This window comes from Salvelinus namaycush, chromosome 31 (assembly GCF_016432855.1).
Source record: "Salvelinus namaycush isolate Seneca chromosome 31, SaNama_1.0, whole genome shotgun sequence".
Taxonomy (NCBI): domain Eukaryota; kingdom Metazoa; phylum Chordata; class Actinopteri; order Salmoniformes; family Salmonidae; genus Salvelinus; species Salvelinus namaycush.
In genome coordinates this window covers 45,979,731-45,994,460 of record NC_052337.1, presented here as the reverse complement: position 1 = coordinate 45,994,460, position 14,730 = coordinate 45,979,731, and the positions used below count along the sequence as shown (strand labels likewise).

The following is a 14,730-nucleotide window of genomic DNA, read 5'->3' as shown; positions in this document are numbered from 1 at the left end:
TCGGGAGACACTGTGGCCCCATCCGACGATACGCCCGGACAGGGCCAAACAGGCAGGATATAACCCTACCCACTTTGCCAAAGCACAGCCCCCACACCACTAGAGGGATATCTTCAACCACCAACTTACCATCCTGAGACAAGGCCAAGTATAGCCCACAAAGATCTCCGCCACGGCACAACCCAAGGGGGGGCGCCAACCCAGACAGGAAGATCACGTCAGTGACTCAACCCACTCAAGTGACGCACCCCTCCTAGGGACGGCATGGAAGAGCACCAGTAAGAAAATTGATATAAAACATCCCCACTACATTTTTTTAAATGCTCACGAATTTCTACAAAATGAGCACAAATTTATATTAAACATGGCTACAAATTATGAAACGAGCTCACGAATTGTACAATGTCCACATACTGTAATATACATCCACTATACTTTTAGTTTTGGATGTTATGATGATATTCCCTGGAGGTCGGGGCCCACAGGGCAGGTGCCCTGCGTGACCATTCGGTAATCTGGCCCTGATCATCAAGTTAAACCACAGGTATTGTTGTTACACATCCTCTCACTGTCTTGTAAGATAAAACTGAGACTGGAGCCAGCTTCCATTTTACCAAATTTTATTGTCCAAAGAATGTTCTCATAGTCCAGAAGTATTGGATGAAAATCCACAATGTTGGTGCCATACAGGAGCACTGACCAATCTGCCTCCAAAAGAGGACTGCTGGTTTTGAGGATGGTGTGGAGGTCAGTGGTTGATGATCTGAGCACCCCCTGAGATGGTGAGTATGGTTTCAGTAGACCACTATTGAGCTGGTAGATCAGATAGGAGCTTTGAGGAAAGGTAATTTAGTGCTTTGAATGTGGTTCATATTGCCTTATAGTGGATTCAGGACTTGGACAAGGATTCAATGCAGTTTAAAGATGTATTTACATGGGGGTTTGGATGATAGTGTCAAATTTCTTAAAATGAGCGAAAATATTGGAGTTTGGGGACTGGAGGGGAAAATAGTCAGGTTGGGAAATGTGCAAATATTTAGATACAAATATATAGTCAAATTGGGGATTATTCAGATATTCCTGTTGAAAAAGAGAAAAGACAGAAAGATATAATCTTACAGTATATTAAATTCATCGCATTGGGCCAAAACTGGTTGAATAAACGTTGTTTCCACCTCATTTCAACAACAATAAAATCTATGTGATGACGGTGAATCAACGTGGAAAACACAATTGGATTTTTTTCACCCAACCTTTAACCAACATTTTTGGTTGATTTCACATTTTGGTTGATTTCCCAAATTTAAATCAAAACTAGACATTGAACTGATGTCTGTGCCCAGTAGTATTGGATTTCTGTAATCATATCAGCTCATTTGTCACACTTCTTCAAATCATCCAGAGAGAATGTACCTTTCTTTGAGGTTAACCTTTGAGATGACCTCCCTCAAGGATTCTCGCTCTTTCCTCGGAGCGAATTTGTCCCACATTTTAGCAAAGTCGCCATTGGTGGCCACGTTTCTCAAGATATTGCGACCATGATGCCTGTGGACAAAGATATTAATACCATCTTAAACGTGCAACATATCAAATCATTTCTGCTGTCTGTGATTAAAAACAGTACTCAATTGATGGCAACCTGAGAAAAAATATCCCATCAAAATAAGACATACATTAGGTAGAATTTGCAAGAGGGTCGGTTTGAGTAATGCACCGCATTACCTGATCTACAAATCATCTCAACTATCTAACACCTGGGTATTAACCGTTAGTTATTATGAAAATCTTAGCGAATCTGCACAGCGCTTGGCTCAGGCCGACCATTGTGATCAACTAGGGTTGTCTTCATTAGGCACCAAACAGAAGGAAGGAAACTGAATCAGGTACTGACTATTTGGACTCATTTACATTTGACATTTTTACCCCAATTTCGTGGTATCCAATTGGTAGTTACAATCTTGTCCCATCGCTGAAACTCCCGTAAGGACTCTGGAGAGGCGAAGGTCGAGAGTCGTGCGTCCTCCGAAACACAACCCAGCCAAGTCGCACTGCTTCTTGACACAATGCCCGCTTAACCTGGAAGCCAGCTGCACCAATGTGTCGGAGGAAACCCCATACACCTGGTGACCATGTCAGCGTGCACTGCACCCCGCCCACCACAGGAGGTCGCTCGTTGGCGATGGGAGAAGAACATCCCTGCCGGCCTTTGGCTTTGGCTAAGCTTTTGGCTTTTTAACTTTCAAACCCACATGAGTGCCTGGACTTGGATTTTTCTATGCCACGTAGCACTTATTTGTGTTTATAATTTTTCCTTTTTGTTTTCAATTACTATTCCCCTCCAAGAGAACCTGTGGTTGTTTTGGAATACCTCAAATCTGCAATTCAATCCATGACACCCTTTAGCATAGATGCTGTAGACAATGTGGCTTTTAAAGGCAATTTCAATTTGTATTCGTGGTAAACGCTGCAGATGTTGACTCGAGTAAATTACCTTTAAAAGCTGCATTGTCGGCGATCTAGTGCTATAGCGAGCCATGGATTGAATCCCGGCCTTAACTGTTATGTTGAAGCAAGCTACTTTACAGGAGGAACTTCCCACCTGGCTTCCTGTGCAGGGTCCACAGCCAGTTTACTGACGGCAATCAAGAAGCGGTCAGTGAGGTCTTTCTTCCCCGACAGGAGATGAGCCATCCCCATGACCTCAGCCAGTCTCTCCAGGTGCTGAGCAGTGCAGCTCCTCACCGCAGCGTTACGGTGGCTGAGGAAGGAAAAACAGAGCACATCAGTTACATGTCATAGAGATACATGAGTTAGGAGACAAATGATAATGGATTGTATTGATGAAGTCTCATCGATGGATCAAAATGTTCGGTAAGACTTTATATTAAGGTCCCTTAATATACCATTTATAAACTGTTTGTAAAGAGTTTACTTACCATTCATTATTCCTACATTTGTAAATGTCAATAAGAAATCTATAAATAGTTATTTACACATTTATAAACGCTATTTTAAATGATTTGTTCATGATTTATCAGATAATTAATAAGGTGTTTGATCATAGTATGTTCACAATTTATAAATGATTAATAATGTACTACTAATGTACTATAAACTAGTTATAAAGGAGGTGTTGTCAAGGCATTTGTTAATGGTTGATTAATGGTTTGACTCACCATTTATATACATATTTTTAAATGTATTTATAAATGTCACGAATGGTGTATTTATTAATGAGTGCATTTATGAATGTGAGTACATGCACTTACTAATACCTCAGTGCCTCACGAATAGCCCCTAATCTAAAGTGTTCACTATATATACTTTATAAATGTTTATAAATGACTTGTTACTCCCCAAAGGCTAGCACACATCAGTAGACAGTACCTCTCCACCAATGGCTAAAAATAATCTAAATAACGCATTGGTAAAATAAGAAGTACACAACACAAGGAGGTATAAGACATAACAAAAAAAATGTGATTCCATTAAAATGTGACATCTAACGTTGGGGTGAGTTGCTGCCGGAAGTGTTGTGGAATAACCTAGCATGCTGATGAAAAAGGCAGTTAATTAAAAACTAGCAGTATTTCAATCTTCTCGATTTCGAGGCTTGGATAATGGGATAATTTGTGGAAGTCCGGATCTACCCCTTAGTGAGTGTTAATTGACCCCTCTCCCTCTTTACCTCAGCCCACCGACCAGCAGGGCATTCATGACACGGGTAGGGGTGCAGCTCTGCACCATGTGACCCAGGGCAAAGTTGGCGCCCTGCCGGATGAAGGTGTTGGCCTCGCTGGCTTTGTGCAGCAGCACGCGTGCCGTCCCCTCCACCTCACTGTCCATGGCCCTCTGGAGGTGAACGTACATGTCACCCAGTGTGGCCATGGCAGCACAGGACACTGCAGAGCGCAGGTTCTTCACCTGAATCATAATAACACGCACAGGACCAGCTATTAATGTTGAGCAGTACAACCCACGAACATCAGAAACGTGACACAATCATTTGACTTGTTCTCCAAATGTAGCAGATTTGTGCAGATGAATGAATAGGGCAGTGAATGAATACAGCTACCTCATTTATAATGGCAAGGCAGATATCATGGAGTTTAGGCATCAGTATGTCCATGTGGTTCTGAGCCATCACACGGAGAGAGGTCAAGCCCTCGATCTTCTTCTCCCTGCAATTCAGTGAAAGAAACGTAAGCAATTTCTACAACATTTTCCAAAAACATTATAATGATGTTCATCAATTAGGACTCTGGTCTCTTAATTTCAGAAGTTTCTACGCTCTGTAGCTCAAATCTACATTTCCAAGGACACTACACTGTGCTTCCTTTAGCCTAGCTCCATTGGTCTTGTCTACAGTGAATGCTCACCAGTCATCAGAGGCAGAGTGGAGCAGCTTGAAGGTCTTAGTCAGGGCCTGCTCTGGGTTGGACAGGGGCTGCAATCTGGCCTGGTCCTGACTATTCTTCATTTGGCCCTTTGGCTCACTGGCTGCCTTCTTGTCTATGGGTTGACAGCAGACATCCATCTCTCTGTGAACTGTATGCATTTACTAATTTCCATATCTGTTTGTAGCTTTTAACACTAGAACATCTTAATTCATTATGATATCATTTTAAATTTAGCACACATTTTTTTGGTGCTCCCCCTGCTCAGAAGCAGGGTCCAATTAACCTTGAGTAAAGGTTATCTCACTGTGAAACAGGCAAAGCAAGTGTGGAAAAATGTCTTAGCCCTGGGCTAAAGCCATTTGTGTCCCTTCGCTTCCTACTGTTTTTCTATCAATCTACCTAGCTTCGTCTCCCTGTCTAATTTACATTAGTGTGAGTACATGAGAGGGACTGACCTGAGCCGGTGGCAGCCTTTGGCAGGCTAAGGAACCTTATAGGCCGAGGCAGTTTGCTCCTGGGCTTGGTAGGAGGGGGAGCAGGCCTGGTTGGGCTGTCACGCGACTTGACCGGGGTCCCGACATCCAGGTAGTCACGGACCTCCGCAGGGGTGTTCATATCCCCTGAGCTCAGGCTTCCCAGAGAGCTGGTGGCTATTTCCCCCATGGACATGGCCGAGCCCAAACTTCTCCTGCCCATGGCCTTCACCTCATGTACCACCTTTGGCGTAGACCAGAAAAGAATGCTCCCATCATAGAAATACATATAGAACTTGTATATACATAAACTAATACACAGAGATCCTGTATTCTAGGATCTATTCTATCATGCTGTCAAAGAGAGTATCCTTTCTAACCTGTACCCCCGCACACTGACTCGGTACCGATACCCCCTGTATATAGCCTCGTTATTGTTATGTCATTGTGTTACTTTAAATATTATTATTTTTTACTTTAGTATTTGGTCAATATTTTCTTAACTCTTCTTGAACTGCACTGTTGGTTTCACGGTAAGGTCTACACTTGTTGTGTTCGGTGCACGTGACAAAGTTTGATTTGATTTTAAGACATGGAACCACTATCTGTTTTGGCAATTTATCAGTCCAAGTATAATTCTGAACTGCAATTTTTCACATTTACTATAAATTCGAAGTCCATCCTACCTTCCAGGCATCCTCATTCAGGGGAGTCTCGATGTCCGTCACCTCCTCAATCAGGTCAATGGGTCCGTTGTTGTCAGCACAGCCCTGGTCCGACTGGACTTTCAGGGCTTTGACTCCCCGCCTGCCCTTCTTCTTCTTGCCCCTCTTGGAGGGAGCTCCAGTGGGAGGGACGGGAACACGCTACTGCTGCTGAATGACTTATTTACCTGGATGGACTCCAGAGAGTGAGATCCGGGTCGAACTTGGGCTCCGTCCACCCCCACCATGTTCTTCAGTGGGGCCAGAGCTATGTGTTCAAGCCTTCGTGGCAAAGGCCTCGGTGGAGCTGTCGGGCGCGGAATGCACTGAATAGAGGGGACGAAGTGGTGCGCGAAGGTGCTGCCAACCCCGATGAGAGCAGTCCGGACATAATTCTCATGGATAGCACTTATCTTTCTTTGCTTTACTTCCATGGCCTCTCTCTCAGCTCTCTGCATCTGCAGAAGTCTGGCATCACTGATGAAGCCACGATGGCCCTCTGGGATTGGGTAGCTCTCCTGATAGCCCTGGATCACAATGGGACAGTATGAAATGAATAGCAGAAGTGAAGTAGGCAAAATAGTTTCTACAGTGTGTCATAAAAAGCTTTTATGCTAAAGATTTTATGGATGTAGGCCTACTGTATGTCTATGAAACCACAAAATTAACAGTGATATTTTTGAAAAACGTTTGAAAAATTGATGAGCCTTACAAAACTTGAAAACTTGTCCTGGTCATCCTGTTGGTTTAAAGCCATGTTTTGCTTCCTCAAGTTTTCGATGACGCTCTTCATCTGAGAATTCTCCTTCTGGAGTTTGTCAAACTCACTTGAAAATCAAAATTCCTCGATAAGCCATTGATGATAAATATTAACACTCTCAAAATAAGAACTTAACCTATCTCTGTGAGAGATCTATCATGAAATGAGTGGAAATGAAATCTTGCTTGTCAGATGGAACCAGCCATGATATGATGGCAAGGCTTCCGTTACATTGTGATGTCATAATGGGGTCTGTTGACAGTGCTGAGCACATCAGCACATGGTGAACATTCATGAAAGCTTTTTGATTCCCATATAAAATCATAAATACTATATATATATATATATAAACTCAGCAAAAAAAGAAACGTCCCTTTTTAGGGACCCGGTCTTTCAAAGAGAATTCAAGTAACTTCACAGATCTTCATTGTAAAGGGTTTAAACACTGTTTCCCATGTTTCCCACGCACAATCCCTCCATCAGTGCTCAGACTGTCCGCAATAGGCTGAGAGGGGCTGGACTGAGGGCTTGTAGGCCTGTTATAAGGCAGGTCCTCACCAGACATCACCGGCAACAGCGTCGCCTATGGGCACAAACCCACCGTCGCTGGACCAGACAGGACTGCCAAAAAGTGCTCTTCACTGACAAGTCACGGTTTTGTCTCACCAGGGGTGATGGTCGGATTTACGTTTATCGTCGAAGGAATGAGCGTTACACCGAGACCTGTACTCTGGAGCGGGATCGATTTGGAGGTGGAGGGTCCGCCATGGTCTGCGGCGGTGTGTCACAACATCATCGGACTGAGCTTGTTGTCATTGCAGGCAGTCTCAACGCTGTGTATTACAGGGAAGACATCCTCCTCCCTCATATGGTACACTTCCTGCAGGCTCATCCTGACAGGACCCTCCAGCATGACAATGCCGCCAGCCATAATGCTCGTTCTGTGCATGATTTCCTGCAAGACAGGAATATCAGTGTTCTGCCATGGTCAGCAAAGAGCCCGGATCTCAATCCCATTGAGCACATCTGGGACCTGTTGGATCGGAGGGTGAGAGCTAGGGCCATTCCCCCCAGAAATGTCCGGGAACTTGCAGGTGCCTTGGTGGAAGAGTGGGGTAACATCTCACAGCAAAAACTGGCAAATCTGGTGCAGTCCATGAGGAGGAGATGCACTGCAGTACTTAATGCAGTTGGTGGCCACACCAGATACTGACTGTTACTTTTGATTTTCACCCCCCCTTTGTTCAGGGACACATTATTCCATTTATGTGGAACTGGTTCAATTTATGTCTCAGTTGTTTAATCTTGCTATGTTCATACAAATATTTACACATGTTAAGTTTGTTGAAAATGAACGCAGTTGACAATGAGGACGTTTCTTTTTTTGCTGAATTTACATTTACATTTTACATTTTAGTCATTTAGCAGACGCTCTTATCCAGAGCGACTTACAGTAGAGTGCATACATTTTTATTACATTTTTACATACTGAGACAAGGATATCCCTACCGGCCAAACCCTCCCTAACCCGGACGACGCTATGACAATTGTGCGTCGCCCCACGGACCTCCCGGTTGCGGCCGGCTGCGACAGAGCCTGGGCGCGAACCCAGAGACTCTGGTGGCGCAGCTAGCACTGCGATGCAGTGCCCTAGACCACTGCGCCACCCGGGAGGCCTGGGTGTATACACCGTATACAGTTGAAGTCGGAAGTTTACATACACCATAGCCAAATACATTTAAACTCAGTTTTTGATTTCGTAGATGTTATCTTCTCTGGTACCGTCCCACCTGGCCAACATCCAGTGAAAACGCAGAGCACCAAATTCAAATAAATTACTATAAAAACAAAACTTTTATGAAATCACATATGCAATACACCAAATTAAACCTACACTTGTTGTGAATCCAGCCAACGTGTCAGATTTCAAAAAGGCTTTACGGCGAAAGCAAACGATGCTATTATCTGAGGACAGCACCCCAGCAAACAAACACAGACAATCATATTTCAATAAAGAAAAGAAATAAAGATATAATTCATGCCTTACCTTTGACGAGCTTCTTCTGTTGGCACTCCAATATGTCCCATAAACATCACAAATGGTCCTTTTGTTCGATTAATTCCGTCGATATATATCCAAAATGTCCATTTATTTGGCGCGTTTGATCCAGAAAAACACCGGTTCCAACTCGCGCAACATGACTACAAAATATCTCATAAGTTACCTGTAATCTTTGTCCAAACATTTCAAACAACTTTCCTAATACAACTTTAGGTATTTTTTTACGTAAATAATCGATAAAATTTAAGACGGGATAAACTGTGTTCAATACCGGAGGGAAACAAAGTGTAGCGAGCTTTCAGGTCATGCCCCTCTAACAAAGAGTACACTTCCCTCGAGCCTCATTCTGAACAGTGCTACTTCTTCATTGCTCAAAGGAAAAACCTCAACCAATTTCTAAAGACTGTTGACATCCAGTGGAAGTGATAGGAACTGCAAGCAAGTCCCTTAGAAATCTGGATTCCCAATGAAATCCCATTGAAAAGAGAGTGACCTCAAAAAAAAAAAAATCTGAATGGTTTGACCTCGGGGTTTCGCCTGCCTAATAAGTTCTGTTATACTCACAGACATGATTCAAACAGTTTTTGAAATGTCAGAGTGTTTTCTATCCAAATCTACTAATGGTATGCATATCTTAGCTTCTGGGCCTGAGTAGCAGGCAGTTTACTTTGGACATGCTTTTCATCCGGACGTGAAAATACTGCCCCCTATCCCAAAGAAGATAAACGTCTTAATTTTAATTAGGGATGTGTTGGAGCCTATTTCTTCCTATTTAAGAAATAAGAGGTAGGCCTACCCATTAGACAGATGAAAAGAGGCTTTAGGTTGCTATATCCATAGATATGTTAGTCAATTCCTCCACCCGCCATTCACTCTTTAAATAGCCAACCTCTGTGTAAATACACAATAATTAATGAGGGAAATGAAAACCAGGTGTGTAGGAAAACTATACAAAACAAATGGAAAATGAAAAGTGGATCGACGATGGCTAGAAGACCGGTGATGCCGACCACCGAACGCCACCCGAACAAGGAGAGGAATCGACTTTGGCGAGCGGTTCCAGCAGCGCGCCGACACCGGCCTCGGGGACGACCCAGAGGGCGAGGTGCAGGGCGATCCGAACAGAGACCTTGGAACTCCTGCAGCAGTGACAGGTCCAAAACGTCCTCTACCGGAACCCAGCATCTCTCCTCCGGACCGTACCCCTCCCACTCCACGAGGTACTGAAGGCCCCTCGCCCGACGCCTCGAATCCAGTATGGAGTGAATGGAATACGCCGGGGCCCCCTCGATGTCCAGAGGGGCGGAGGAACCTCCCGCACCTCAGTCTCCTGGAGCGGGCCAGCCACCACCGGACTGAGGAGAGACACATGGAACGAGGGGTTAACTTCACTAGGTTAGGGGGCAGCATTCGGCTAGAAGACCGGTGATGCCGACCACCGAACGCCGCCCGAACAAGGAGAGGAATCGACTTTGGTGGAAGTCGTGACAGTATCCCCCCTTGACGAGCGGCTCCAGCAGCACGCCGACACCGGCCTCGGGGACAACCCGGAGGGCGAGGTGCAGGGCGATCCGGACGAAGACCTTGGAACTCCTGCAGCAGTGACGGGTCCAAAACGTTCTCCACCGGAACCCAGCATCTCTCCTCCGGACTGTACCCCTCCCACTCCACGAGGTACTGAAGGCCCCTCGCCCGACGCCTCGAATCCAGTATGGAGTGAATGGAATACGCCGGGGCCCCCTCGATGTCCAGAGGGGCGGAGGAACCTCCCGCACCTCAGTCTCCTGGAACGGGCCAGCCACCACCGGACTGAGGAGAGACACATGGAACGAGGGGTTAACTTCACTAGGGTAGGGGGCAGCATTCGGAATTTTGGATGAAAAGCGTGCCCAAATTAAACTGCCTGCTACTAAGGCCCGGAAGATAGAATGTACATATAATTAGTAGATTTGGATAGAAAACACTCTAAAGTTTCCAAAACTGTTAAAATAATGTCTGTGAGTATAACAGAACTGATATGGCAGGCGAAAACACAAGGAAAATCCAACCAGGAAGTACTATTATTTTGAAAGGCTGTTTTTCCATTGTAAGCCTATCCACCATACAAAGACTTAGTACCCAGTTCATGAGCTCCGTGTCTTCCTCTACACGTGGCCAGTCTTTAGGCATTGTTTCAGGCTTTTACTCTGAAAAATGAGGGAGATACAGCACTTTCAATCAGTGGCCAGTGGAAATGTCCATTCATCAGCCATGCGCCCTGATCGGGAATGCGCCTTTCTTGTTTCTCCTTTCCTATTGACGAAGCTTTTGTCCGGTTGAAATATTATTGATTATTTATGACTGGATTACTGGACAAAACGCGTGAACAAAAAGGAGGAATTTGGTCATAAAGAGGGACATTATCGAACAAAACTAACATTTATTGTCTAACATGGAGAACTGGGAGTGCCACCAGATGAAGATCATCAAAGGTAAGTGATTAATTTTATTGCTATTTCTGACTTTTGTGACACTCTCCTTGGCTGGAAAATGGCTGTATGTGTTTCTGTGGCTAGGTGCAGACCTAACATAATCGCAAAGTGTGCTTTCGCCGTAAAGCATTTTTAAAATCTGACACAGCGGTTGCATTAAGGAGAAGATTATCTTTATTTCCATGACTAACACTTGTATCGTTTATCAATGTTTATGATGAGTATTTCTGTAATTTGACGTGGCTCTCTGCACTTTCACCGGATGTTTGTTTGAGACAATGCATTTCTGACCATAATGCGCCAATGTAGACTGAGATTTTTGGATATAAATATGAACTTTATCGAACAAAACATACATGTATTGTGTAACATGATGTCCTATGAGTGCCATCTGATGAAGATCATCAAAGGTTAGTGATACATTTTATCTCTATTTCTGCTTTTTGTGACTCCTCTCTTTGGCTGGAAAAATGGCTGTATGGTTCTGTGACTAGGTGCTGACCTAACATAATCACATGGTGTGCTTTCGCATTTTAATGATGGGATTTCTGTTGTTTTGAATTTGGCGCCCTGCAATTTCACTGGCTGGTGTCGAGGTGGGACGCTACCGTCCAACTTGTACCAGAGAGGTTAATACGGTAATCGGGGGGAAGCTGTAACCTGTAACTCAACTCGTTCAGTCTCCTGAGGACTTTAAATGGCCCCACAAACCGCGGCCCCAGGTTCCGGCGGGGCAGGCGGAGGGGCAGGTTTCGGGTCGAGAGCCAGACCTGGTCCCCCTGTGCGAACACCGGGGCCTCACTGCGGTGACGGTCTGCGCTGGAGTTCTGGCGCAGCACAGCCCGGTGAAGGTGAACATGGGCGGCGTCCCATGTCTCCTCCGCGTGCTTGAACCAGTCGTCCACCGCAGGAGCCTCGATCTGACTTTGATGCCAAGGCGCCAGAACCGGCTGGTACCCCAATATTCACTGGAAGGGGGAGAGTTTAGTGGAGGAGTGGCGAAGCGAGTTCTGAGCCATCTCAGCCCAGGGCACGAACGCCGCCCACTCCCCCGGCCGGTCCTGGCAATAAGACCGCAGAAACCTACCCACATCCTGGTTCACTCTCTCCACCTGCCCATTACTCTCGGGGTGAAAATCCATATCAAACCCCCAGACGTTCCATGAACGCCCTCCAGACCCTCGACGTGAACTGGGGACCCCGATCAGACACTATATCCTCAGGCACCCCGTAGTGCCGGAAGAAGTGTGTAAACAAGGCCTCCGCAGTCTGTAGGGCCATAGGGAGACCGGGCAGAGGAAGGAGACGGCAGGACAATTGACCAACAGGTGCGACCATGGCCACTGTGGAACGGGTAAGGGGTGTAGCTTACCTCTGGGCAGGTGCCTAGGTGCCTTACACTGGGCGCACACCGAGCAGGAGGAAACATAAACCCTCACGTCCTTAGCCAAGGTGGGCCACCAGTACTTCCCACTCAGACAGCGCACCGTCCGACCGATGCCTGGATGACCAGAGGAGGGTGACGTGTGGGCCCAATAGATCAGCTACGTACAGACACCCAGCAGGACACTGGAGGGGAGCGGGCTCTGCACGTAACGCCTGCTCAATGTCCGCGTCCAGCTTCCATACTACCGGCGCCACCAGGCAGGAGGCTGGGAGTATGGAGGTAGTATCCGTGGGCTGCTCCTCTGTGTCATACAGCCGGGACAGTGCGTCTGCCTTCACATTCTGGGAACCTGGTCTGTAAGAAAGGGTGAAAACAAAACGTGTGAAAAACATGGCCCACCTTGCCTGACGAGGATTCAGTCTCCTCGCTGCCCAGATGTACTCCAGGTTGCGGTGGTCAGTCCAGATGAGAAAAGGGTGTTTAGCCCCCTCAAGCCAATGTCTCCAAGCCTTCAACACCCTGACAACAGCCAACAACTCCCGGTCCCCCACATCATAGTTTTGCTCCGCCGGGCTGAGCTTCCTCGAGAAGAAGACACAGGGGCGGAGCTTTGGTGGCATGCCCGAGCGCTGAGAGAGCACGGCTCCTATCCCAGCCTTGTACGCGTCCACCTCCACTGTGAACGCCAAAGAGGGATCCGGGTGGGCCAGCACGGGAGCCGAGGTAAACAGAGCCCTTAGGTGACCAAAAGCACTGTCCGCCTCAGCCGACCACTGCAAACGTACCGGGCCCCCCTTCAGCAGTGAGGTAATGGGAGCCGCTACCTGACCAAAACCCCGGATAACCTTCGGTAGTAATTGGCAAACCCTAGAAACCACTGCACCTCCTTTACCATGATGGGAGTCGGCCAATTACGCACGGCTGAAATGCGGTCACTCTCCATCTCCACCCGAGGTGGAAATGCGGTACCCTAGGAAGGAGACTGCTGGAAGAACAGGCATTTCTCAGCCTTTACGTACAGGTCATGCTCCAACAGTCGACCAAGCACCCTGCGCACCAGGGACACATGCTCGGCGCGTGCAGCGGAGTATATCAGAATGTCATCAATATACACCACTACACCCTGCCTGTGCAGGTCCCTGAAAATCTTGTCTACAAAGGCTTGGAATACTGATGGAGCATTCATCAACCCGTACGGCATGATGAGGTACTCATAATGCCCTGAGGTAGTACTGAACGCCGTCTTCCACTCGTCTCCCTCCCGGATACACACCAGGTTGTAAGCGCTCCTGAGATCTAGTTTGGTGAAGAAGCGCGCCCCGTGCATTGACTCAATCGCTGTGGCTATGAGAGGTAGCGGATAACTGTACTACACAGTGATCTGGTTTAGGGCTCGATAGTCAATACACGGGCACAGACCTCCCTCCTTCTTCTTCACAAAAAATAAACTCGAGGAGGCGGGTGAAGTGGAGGACCGAATGTACCCCTGACGCAGGGTTTCGGAGCTATGTTCCCATAGCCGCCGTCTCCGCCTGTGACAGGGGATACACGTGACTCCTGGGAAGTGCGGCGTCTACCTGGAGGTTTATCGGACAATCCCCCCCGACGATGAGGTGGTAATTGAGTTGCCCGCTTCTTAGAGAAGGCGAGAGCTAAATCGGAATATTCGGGAGGAATGTGCATGGTGGAGACGTGGTCTGGACTTTCCACCGTAGAAGCACCAACGGAAACCCCTAAACACCTCCCCGAGCACTCTCGCGACCACCTCGTGAGAGCCCTCTGTTGCCATGAAATAGTGGGGTCATGACAAGCTAACCAGGGAAGGCCCAGCACCACGGGAAACGCAGGAGAGTCAATGAGGAAGAGACTGATTCTCTCCTCGTGATCCCCCTGCATCACCATGCCCAGATGAGTAGTGGCCTCCCTAATCAACCCGGACCCTAATGGTCAACTGTCCAGAGCGTGAACTGGGAAGGGCCTAACCACTGGAACAATAGGGATCCCTAAACTATGGGCGAATGCTCTGTCAATAAAGATCCCTGCCGCACCTGAATCGACGAGTGCCTTATGCTGGGAATGTGGGGAAAACTCAGGAATGTTAACATGCAAGAACATGTGTGCAACAGAAGGCTCTGGATGAGAATGGTGCAGGCTCACCTGGCGTGACGCCAGAGTGCCCTGCCTGCTGCCTCGACCCACAGAGGAACCAACCCGACACCGACCGGCAGTGTGACCTCTGCGGCCACAGATGGTGCACGTGAAGGCCCCTCCTCTGGCCCCCCTGAGCGCAGCACCTCCCAGCTCCATAGGTGGTGCTGGAAGAGGGAACTGACAGAGCCCTCTCTGAATGTCCGCGGGTGGCCAGCAGGTTAAAGGATGCGGCTGTATCGACAATCTTGGAACTGAAAAGTCAAAGGACTAAGCCTAAACCAACAGAATGTCAACAAGAGTAATACAAAGTCAAACAGTTACT

General features: G+C 47.1%; 1 long non-coding RNA gene across 1 annotated transcript; it reads right to left on the bottom strand.

Moving 5' to 3' along the window:
• Positions 1-635: 635 nt before the first annotated feature.
• Positions 636-2,652, bottom strand: LOC120025450. Its single transcript, XR_005473016.1, has 3 exons — positions 2,600-2,652; positions 1,414-1,545; positions 636-1,080 (listed from the first exon to the last, which is right to left on the bottom strand). It is a non-coding gene; the product is annotated as an uncharacterized LOC120025450 (long non-coding RNA).
• Between the last annotated feature and the right edge of the window lie 12,078 nt (positions 2,653-14,730).